General features: G+C 44.5%; 1 protein-coding gene across 2 annotated transcripts in view; it reads left to right on the top strand.

The window, feature by feature from the left end:
• The window catches only part of raraa (retinoic acid receptor, alpha a), an 85740-nt gene that overhangs the window by 24511 nt on the left and 51229 nt on the right, over window positions 1–10000 (top strand). For both annotated transcript variants that reach the window (XM_083557143.1, XM_083557144.1), the window contains exon 2: window positions 6652–6695. The gene's annotated coding sequence lies outside the window, so the exon portion shown is untranslated. The remainder of the gene's footprint in view (window positions 1–6651; window positions 6696–10000) is intronic.

Genomic DNA, 10000 nt, shown 5'->3' with positions numbered 1-10000 from the left:
AATTCGGTCTTTATACACTTTAAAATGTATTGATTTGTCGTAATCACTCCTGCGTAGCGTAGTTCTGTAAAACATATCAATCAGAACCTACTGATTAAGTATAACTTAAGAATTCAGTTCCTTGAACGCTTGAGCAAGGCTTTTTAACCCTCTGACCTCTAGGGGGTGCTGTATCATAGCTAACCCTGAGCTCCACATCGAGAAGAACATCAAGATTCGGTTAATGTACTATGCTAGTTAGCGACATTGATAAAACATTTAGCTAGCAAATTTTTTAAGTGGAAGGCATGGACTGTTTTTACTAGACCCCTCACACACACACACACACACACACACACACACACACACATGCACACCCTCAGCCGGCACTCAGATAAGAGATCTCCTGTTGAGCCCGGTGCTGAGGTGATGAATTAGCTTAGCCACATTACGCTGCGTGTGTTATTGTTGAGCGCTGATTTATTGAGCGCCTCAAGCTCAGGTCACTCCCTCCTTCATTCCCCCCCTCCGCTCTTCTTCTCCTCCTTCACCTCCTTCTCCCCTTTGTCTCTCATCTGCTTTTCTGCTCCGGGATCCGAGACGCCTGATTGATGAGGTCTGCACAAAGAAGGCACTCGAAGGCACTCAGATGTAGCGCTAGCCGCTACGGTAAATAAAAACATGTGCCTCAGCAAAAAAAGAGAAAGGGAAGGATGGAGGGAGAGAGCGGAGGGAAGGATGGAGGGAGAGAGAGGAGGGAAGGATGCGATAGAATATAAGATTTTATACAAAATTGGATTATATGATACAATTCCGTATGTTACAATTCGATACAATACACATGTTGTTAGGTCTGATTATAAGCGCGTCTGATTGTTAGCGTTTCGATTGTAGGCATTTTGATTGTTAGCGTTTCCATTGTTAGCGTGTCTAAATGTTAGCATTTTGACCGTTCGCATGTCTGGTTGTTAGTGTTTCGTTCGTTAGCGTGTCTGAATGCGAGCGTTTTTGATTGTTAGCGTGTCTGAATGTTAGCGTGTCTGAATGTTAGCATTTCGACTGTTAGCATGTCTGGTTGTTAGCCTTTCGATTGTTAGTGTGTATGAATGTTAGCGTTTTGATTTTTAGCGTGTCTGAATGTTAGCATTTCGATTGTTAACACGTGTGGTTGTTAGCGTTTCAATTGTTAGCATGTCTGCCTGTAAGCGTTTCGATTGTTAGCGTGTCTAAATGTTAGCGTGTCTGAATGTTAGCGTTTCGATTGTTAGCGTGTCTAAATGTTAGCGTTTCGGTTGTTAGCGTGTCTAAATGTTAGCGTTTTGATTGTTAGCGTGTCTGGATGTTAGCGTTTCGATTGTTAGCGTGTCTAAATGTTAGCGTTTCGATTGTTAGCGTGTCTGAATGTTAGCGTTCCGATTGTTAGCGTTTCTGATTGTTAGCACGTCTGCTGTTCAGTGGATAGTTTTAGAAGTTACTGCAGGAGGTAAATATATTCGGCGGAGGATCTGCGGGACCGTGGTGGCGCGAGGCGGCTTTAGGCTCGGCTTTGATCAGCGTTGCGTAACCGTCTCTCTCGCGGGATACACAAAAATCCCTCCTGTCTTCCCTCATCTCCCGTCTCCCTCTGTCCAAAAATCTCCACAAATCTCCTGCCTCCAGTCCCAAAGGTTACTAACGTTCAAATTCTCCTTCACTACAAATACACTTCTTCTACTTCACTAATCCCTACACACTTGCGGCCTTGTCCCAAACCACTTTCCATATTCATTATACACACCGTATATACAGCGCCATCGCACCACTGCGGCCCTGTCCCAAACCACCTGCCATATTCACTATACACACCGTATATACAGCGCCATCGCTCCACTGCGGCCCTGTCCTAAACCACCTTCCATATTCACTGTACACTCAAGCATATACATCACCATTGCTGCACAGTGGGTGTGTCCTAAAACAGCATGTTCACTATGTAGGTCACCTAGACGACAACATTGCTAGACAGTGGGCATGTCCCAAACTGACCTTATGTTCACTATGTAGGTAACTTAGATGTCGCTATTGCTGCACAGTGGGCATGTCCCAAACCAACCGCCAAGTTTACTGTTGCACTGTGCCACAGAACTTCATCTGTTTCATCTTTCCGGCTTTTGATTGGCTCGGGATCCCCACCATTTCCTCCTACATGCGCGCACACACACACACACACACACACACACACACACGCACGCAAATACTACATGCACTGCACTACATTAGCTGGTAGGAAATGTTAAATATGCTTCATAATGCTAGCTTTTAGTCACTTTCTCTGTGTGTGCGTGTGTGCGTGTGTGCGTGTGTGCGTGTGTGCGCGTGTGCGCGTGTGCGCGCGTGTGTGCGTGTGTTGCTTGACAAAGATATGACACATCTAGTGTTGGTATTCCGACGAATCATGCTTTCTCACACACACACACACACACACACACACACACACACCCCCCTGTGACCCCGGCATCGTTAGTCTGGACAGAAGTCTCTGCTGCCATGTGGTGTGTGATGGAACGCCAGCTCATAATTTTCCTGCTCAGGGGAGGATTCTGTCTCTCTCTCTCTCTCTCTCTCTCTCTCTCTCTCTCTCTCTCTCTCTCTCTCTTTTCATGTACTTTGTCTTTTCTGCTCGTTCTGTTTGGCCGGATCGAAGGCTGTGCATCAGACTAATGAAAAGCTCTTTACTTTTTAATTCCCAGCCGCGTCCCTAATGTCCCTCAGGTCGCGTTAACCCGGGGTAATGACATCACTGCTGAGGAGACAAGTGGGTGTGGCTTTGTATTCAATCGGCCACACCCATCATACGTCCTTAAAATTGAGCTAGAGAAAAAAACCTTTCGTGTATTCGTGTTCGCTAGCTGGCTAACGTATCATATATGAGCGTCACTGAGTTCTCTCTTGGGGACACAAAGTCCTACCTACATGTCCATTTATGGACTTCAGGACACACCCACGCAGAGCTGCTCTCATTTACATACAAAATTCACACCAAGGTTTCACATATGGATTCAGACACATTTCCATATATGAAGTTAGACACGCCCAGAATTTGCATATCTGACATCAGACACGCCCCTATTTAAATATATGGAAACAGACACACCCATATTTTCATATATGGAAACAGACACACACACACACACACAAACGGAATCAGACACGCCCACATTTTTATACATTTACTTCGGACACGCCCACATCTGGCATCAGCCACACCCCTATTTAAATATACAGAAACACACACACACACACACACACACACAAACAGACTCAGACATGCCCACATTTCTATACATTTACTTCAGACACACCCACATTTCTATACATTTACTTCAGACACACCCACATTTCTATACATTTACTTCAGACACACCCACATTTCTATACATTTACTTCAGACACACCCACATTTCTATACATTTACTTCAGACACGCCAACATTTCTATACATTTACTTCAGACACACCCACATTTCTATACATTTACTTCAGACACGCCCACATTTCATTGATGCCACACCTACGGGGAGTCTCTTCAGTTTCCTGTGTTGTGGAGACGCAGACGCACCTGGAGTGTGTAATCTGAATGTGGGGTCAAAGGTCACTGGAACAGGCGGTGTGTGCTAAAGTTATGATGCAATAGACTGGTAATCAAAACACACACGAACACACACACACACACACACACACACACACACACACAGGAGGTGGCACTAGATGGATGTACAGCACTGATAAAAGTGTGTGTGTGTGTGTGTGTGTGTGTGTGTGTGTGTGTGTGTGTTTGCAGACTTCTATCCTCTGGAGGGAAGTCCTGCAGTGAGGCCAGCCGTCCGAATCAATCCCACATGGCCTTTCTGCAGGGCTAGAGACACACACACGCACGCACGCACGCACACACACACACACACACACACACGCACACAGCTCAAAGATAAAACCCCTACAAATCTGGTTCAGAGCAATCCATCAGACTCGAGTCTATCATGTGTGTGTGTGTGTGTGTGTGTGTGTGTGTGTGTGTGTGTGTGTGTGTGTGTGTGTGTGTGTGTGTGTGTGTGTGTGAGAAGGTTTTTGGCATGCACTTAAAGCTTCATAATGTCTCAATCCTGTCATTGTGCGTCCTCATAAATAGGCCTCTGTCTCTCTCTTTTTCTCTCTGTCTTTCTGTCTCTCTCTTGCTCGCTCTCTCTCTCTCTGTCTCAAAGGTTGCTTTATTGGATGACAAATATGGACATTCGTATCACCAAAGCATAGAACATACAGACCCGAAATAATAAACTATAATAATAATAATATACTATAATATAAAAACAATATAATAAAAATTCTTCTTCTTCTTCTTCTTTCGCCTGCTACCATTAGGGGGCGCCACAGTGGATCATCCGTCTCCATACCCCTCTGTCCTCTACATCTGCCTCTTTCACACCATCTACCTGCATGTCTTCCCTCACCACATCCATAAACCTCCTCCTTGGTCTTCTTCTTTTCCTCCTTTCTGGTGTCTCCATCCTCAGCATTCTCCTACTGATATACCCCATGTCCCTCCTCTGCACATGTCCAAACCATCTCAATCACACCTTCCTCACCTTGTCTCCAAAACGTCCTATATGCGCTGTCCCTCTAATAAACTCATTTCTAATCCTGTCCATCATCGTCACTCCCAACGAACATCTCAACATCTTCAGCTCTGCTACCTCCAGCTCCACCTCCTGTCTTTTATTCAATGCCACTGTCTCTAATCCATACAACATCTCAGGTCTCACCACAGTCCTATAAACTTTTCCTTTCACTCTCACAGATACTCTTCTATCACATATCACTCCTGCTATCACTCTTCTCCACCCACTCCACCCTGCATGCACTCTTCTCTTCACTTCTCTAACACACTCTCCATTACTTTGCACTGTTGACCCCAGGTACCTGATCTCCTCCACCTTCTCCACCTCTTCTCCCTGCAACCGCACCCCTCCACTGCCCTCCCTCTCATTCACACATCTTTCTTTTTTGTCTCTCTTTATCTGTTTTCACATCTCTCTCTCTCTCTCTCTCTCTCTCTCTCTCTCTCTCTGTATTAATGATGAACGGATTAGCTCCACTAATCCCTATAGGGTGCCAAAACGTTTACTCCAAACGAAAAGACAAAAAGTCTCATCACCATAAACGAGATCATCATCGGAAAGAAAATGATAACGCGTCAAAAAATGGTCACGTGAACGCCGAAGGTCACATGTTCCGGCGGCAAATGATTATCGTTGTTGCTAAAGTATCCAGCGCTAACTTAGCGATTTCACTCGTGTGCTCGAAGCTTATCTTTAGTCTTTTCTCACACACACACACACACACACACACACACGTACACACACACACACACACACACGTACACACGCACACACGCACACACGCACACACAACATAAAGATCTTGTGCTTATAGATCGGCCGCTTCTCTCTGGGATCGGTGGCTAATGGCTAACGCTAATGACGCTAACGATTCCCTCAGATACGACTATCGATCTTCAGAACGTCTCGAGAGAGAGAGAGCGTGTGTGTGTGTGTGTGTGTGTGTGTGTGTGTGTGTGTGTGTGTGTGTGTGTGTGTGTGTGTGGAAATAGAGATGATGCAGAAGGAAGCTAGAAGTGGCCTGGAGGAGAACACGTGCCTGAGAGAGAGCGAAAGAAAGAGGGAGGGAGGGAAATATAGAAAGAAAAAGGAGAAAGAAGAATAGAAAGACAGGGAAGAGAGGGAGAGAGAGACAGAGGGATAGAGAGGAATATGGAAAAGAGAGAGAGAGACAGAGAAAGGAAAGACGAGAGAAGGATAGAGTGAAAGACCAAAAAGAGAGAGGGAAATAGAGGAGAGAGGGGAATAGAGTGATATGAAAGACATGGAAAGAGAGTGATAAAAGGGATGAAAAGAGAGGCAGAGAGAGAGAGATGAAAGAGAGGAGAAGGGGCGAGAGAGTGATAGGAGAGATTGAAAGAGAACGAGAGAGGTGATTGAAAGAGGAGAAAGACGGAAGATTGAGGGAGTAAGAAAGAAGATAAAAAGGAAAGTGTGTGTGTGTGTGTGTGTGTGTGTGTGTGTGTGTGTGTGTGTGTGTGTGTGTGTGTGTGAAAAAAAGAGAAAGAAAGGAAAAGAGGACAAGTTCCATTTTTCATCCCTCCTCCCCTTTCTGCGTTCCTCTACTAATGTCTATTGTGTCTGTCTGATAGAGTTTGTGTGTGTGTGTGTGTGTGTGTGTGTGTGTGTGTGTGTGTGTGTGTGTGTGTGTGTGTGTGCAGAACACATTATGTATTCCCACCAAATGGAAATACCTGACAAAGACAGTAAAACTAACCTGTGTGTGTGTGTGTGTGTGTGTGTGTGTGTGTGTGTGTGTGTGTGTGTGTGTGTGTGTGTGTGTGTGTGTGTGTGTGAAAAGAAGTCTCTTTGTGCTCACACACAAAGATGGGCTCAGCTGGATAATGATATCTGTAATGATGTATGCGCCAGAGCCAGACGCTCCAGACGAAGTGTGTGTGTGTGTGTGTGTGTGTGTGTGTGTGTGTGTGTGTGTGTGTGTGTGTGTGTGTGTGTGTGTGTGTGTGTGTGTGTGTGTGAGAGAGAGTTGAAGCTGATGTTCTTTTTTCTCTTTCTTTCAGTGAACGGGTGACACTGGATCAGTGGCCCATGAGGAGAGAAACAGGTATGTTTCTCACACACACACACACACACACACACACACACACACACACACACACACACACACAGGTCTACCAGCCTGTATATAAATCACACCCGTTGTCGTTCTCTTTCTCTCCTCTTTCCGTTGACTTTTCTCTCGACCAATCAGATCCCTAGCTTCCTCTGAAGACTTTCTGAGGCCCTGCAGGGTTTTTTTTTCGCAGAATTTTTTTCCTCACGTATTTTTTTTCTTCTTCTTTTTCTTCGTCGTCGTTCCGCAGATGTGACGGCGGCCCCGTGGCGTTAGCGTTAGCGGTGTGTCATTAGCGAGTCGCCCTGGAGGAGAGATTTGCCTGATTTATGGTCCGAGGTGCTAATGGAGCGGCAGACATGGCCGCCTCGCACTCATCCGCCTCCCTCCCTCACTCCCTTCCTCCCTCACTCACTCCCTCCATCCCTCCTTCACATCACTAATGAAAGTTTTGTGCAAATTTGAGGTGGAGGAGGAGGAAAGGAACGTGGTGGATGGGGGGATGAAGGGAGGGGTGTGGTGAGAGAGAGAGAGAGAGAGAGAGAGAGAGAGAGAGAGAGAGAGAGAGAAGAATCTAGTAGCTAGTGGCCTTTTGCGATTACACTGTCTATATTAAATCTCATGCTAACTCTACCTCTTTCTGTCGCTTTCTCTTTTCATCTCTCTCTCTCTCTCTCTCTCTCTCTCTCTCTCTCTCTCTCTCTCTCTCTCTCTCTCTCTCTCTCTCTCTCTCTCTTTCTCAATCCCTTCTTCCTCTGCCTCTGTATCTCTTGCATTTAATTTCTCTTTCCCTCTTTTCTTCTTTCTCGTTCTGTATCTTTCCATTATTCTCTCTCCCTACTTCCGTCTTTCCATTTTTTCTCTCTTTCCCCTTTTCGTTCTTTCGTTCGTTCTTTCTTGCTTTCTTTCCATTTTCCGTCTCCCACACTCTCTATCAACCCTCCTTTTCTCTCTCTTCATCTCTTTTTTCAATCGCCTCCTTCTCTGTCCCTCTATCTTTTGCATTCCCTCGCTTTTATCTCTCTTTTTTCTCTCTCAACCCTCTCAATATCTTGCGTTCCCTCTCCCTCTTTCATTCTTTTCCCCTCTCGCTGTCTTGATGTCTCTTTCCATTTCTATCATTCCCTCTTTCTTTTCACCTATTTTTCTTTCTCTTTCATGTCTCTCTCTCTCTCTCTCTCTCTCTCTCTCTCTCTCTCTCTCTCCACCCCTCTTTCTCTGCCCCTCTATTTCTTATTTTTTTCTTTCTTTCCTGTTTTTCTCTTTCTCCCTTTCTATCTTTCAATTTTCCCTCTCTCATTCTTTCCATCTTTCTCTTTTTTTTTTACATCTCTCTCTCTCTCTCTCTCTCTCTCTCTCTCTCTCTCTCTCTCTCTCTCTCTCTCTCTCTGTGTCTCTCCTTCATTCCCTCTATCTTTCTTTAAATTTTCTTTCTTTCCCTCATTTCCTTCTCTCACCCCTTTTCTCATTCGTATTCCCTCTCACTTTCTCTCTTTTCATCATGTGTGTGTGTGTGTGTGTGTGTGTGTGTGAGGGTGTGTGTTTGTGTGTTTGTTTAAAGCTAGCAAGTAAAACCCAAGCGGACCCGGATGCTAATCTGCTAATCTATGTAAAAGCTAGCTCTTCGGTCGACGCGCGGGCGAACACTAGCGATCTATGCTAATCCGTTTCTCCGATGAAGTCGCGCTTGGAAGCGAGGGACGTGTAAAAACGTAACCGCTCGTCTGAGCTACGCACACGGAATAAAGGAACCGTCCGCGTTTTTTCACGTTTCGCTTAGCGACTGAGCTAGCTGATTTCTTGCGAGCATTAGTTCGCTGAAGGGTTTTACCGTGTCAGTGCTAACATTTCGAGCTTCTTCATGAGTTCCCACATCCCACACACACACACACACACACACACACACACACACAAACAAAAACACACACATATATTAATAAAACACGTTTTTAATTAATAATCATGCTAGTTGTGTGGATCGCTAAATTGGTGCTCAGCTGGGCCACGTGATTGGCTGACGCATCGTAAAAAAACGCGAGTGTGTTTTTTTGTGTTTGTGTGTGTGGTGCCTTCTGGGAAACAAGTCCCATGACCACGTGGAGCGTGTGAATGATGAACCCGTAGTAACCGTTCCTTCAGAGAGGAGTTGAATATAAAGCAGAGCCGGCGGCTTCGTCCTGATTACCGTTCACACGTCCATCCGTCTTTCTGCCTCTCGGTACCGCTGCACTCCTCCTCCAGGATGGATCGCACCTTCGGAAAACGCAATATTGTTTCCAGGAGGAAGAGGAGAAGAAGAAGATGAAGAAACTAAAAAAAACCAGATTCGCGTCTCCTCCCCACAGGCGTCCGCTACGATACGGTTCAAAGCAATAAGCGCTCCCTCCATCATCCTGCTTTATCTTCATCCCTCCGGTTCGCCTTCGAGCTCATTCTTTCCCTGTCGTTTTTTTTTTTCTTTTTTTCCTTTTATCCTACATTCGCTCGTCCCTCCGGTGTCCCTCCGCAAATTCCTGCTGCTTCGCTTTTCCCCTCGTGGAAACGTGAGGAAAAAAACGGTTTCGATTTCATTCTTGTGAACGTTTCCTGAAATCGGCTACAAAAAAAAGAAATCTATAATTTTTTAAAAATATAAATTATTCTATAATTTTTTTATTATTTTATGACCTTTATTCATGTATACATTTCTTTATATTTTTGAAGGAATCAGCAATTTTAGGCTATTTCTTTCTTTCGGATTGTTTTCGTATTTGGAACATTTCCGGGAATCTGTCGAAAATTTTTCCGAAAAGGTTTTCAGAACATCTCGGGAATGTTTTCCTAAATTTCGATTGCTAAAATCTGGTTTCCGTGACTGTCCTTTCCGACGTTTTTTTTTTTTAATATAAATTTTCCGAAATTGCATCAATGTTCACGCTAGCTGTGTCTACAACTTCCTGTCCCCTTTCAACTTCCTGCTGCTTCGCTTTCCCCTCGTGGAAAAGATTAAAATCTCGTTTAACGTCATTTCTCTATCTTCTCGAATATTTTTCCAGAACAAAGTCGCGGCGGCAAAAAATTTGAAGCGTTTTTTTTTTAAGAATGAATTATGAATAATTTTGCACGTTTCCCGTGCGACACGTTAACTTACGAATCGAACGACGTTTTCTCTAAAATTTTACCACATAAATAATCGCATGCCTTGATTTTTTTTTTATTAATTTCCTACGAACATTTATTTATTTTTAGAGAACGTAACATTTAATGTACTTGTTTCTACATACAGTACATTCATGCTACATTCCTACTATTAAATG

This window comes from Silurus aristotelis (genome assembly GCF_946808225.1).
Source record: "Silurus aristotelis genome assembly, chromosome: 12".
NCBI classification, from domain to species: Eukaryota; Metazoa; Chordata; class Actinopteri; order Siluriformes; family Siluridae; genus Silurus; species Silurus aristotelis.
The sequence above is the reverse complement of the archived record's forward strand: the minus strand, read 5'-3'. Positions and strand labels throughout refer to the sequence as shown.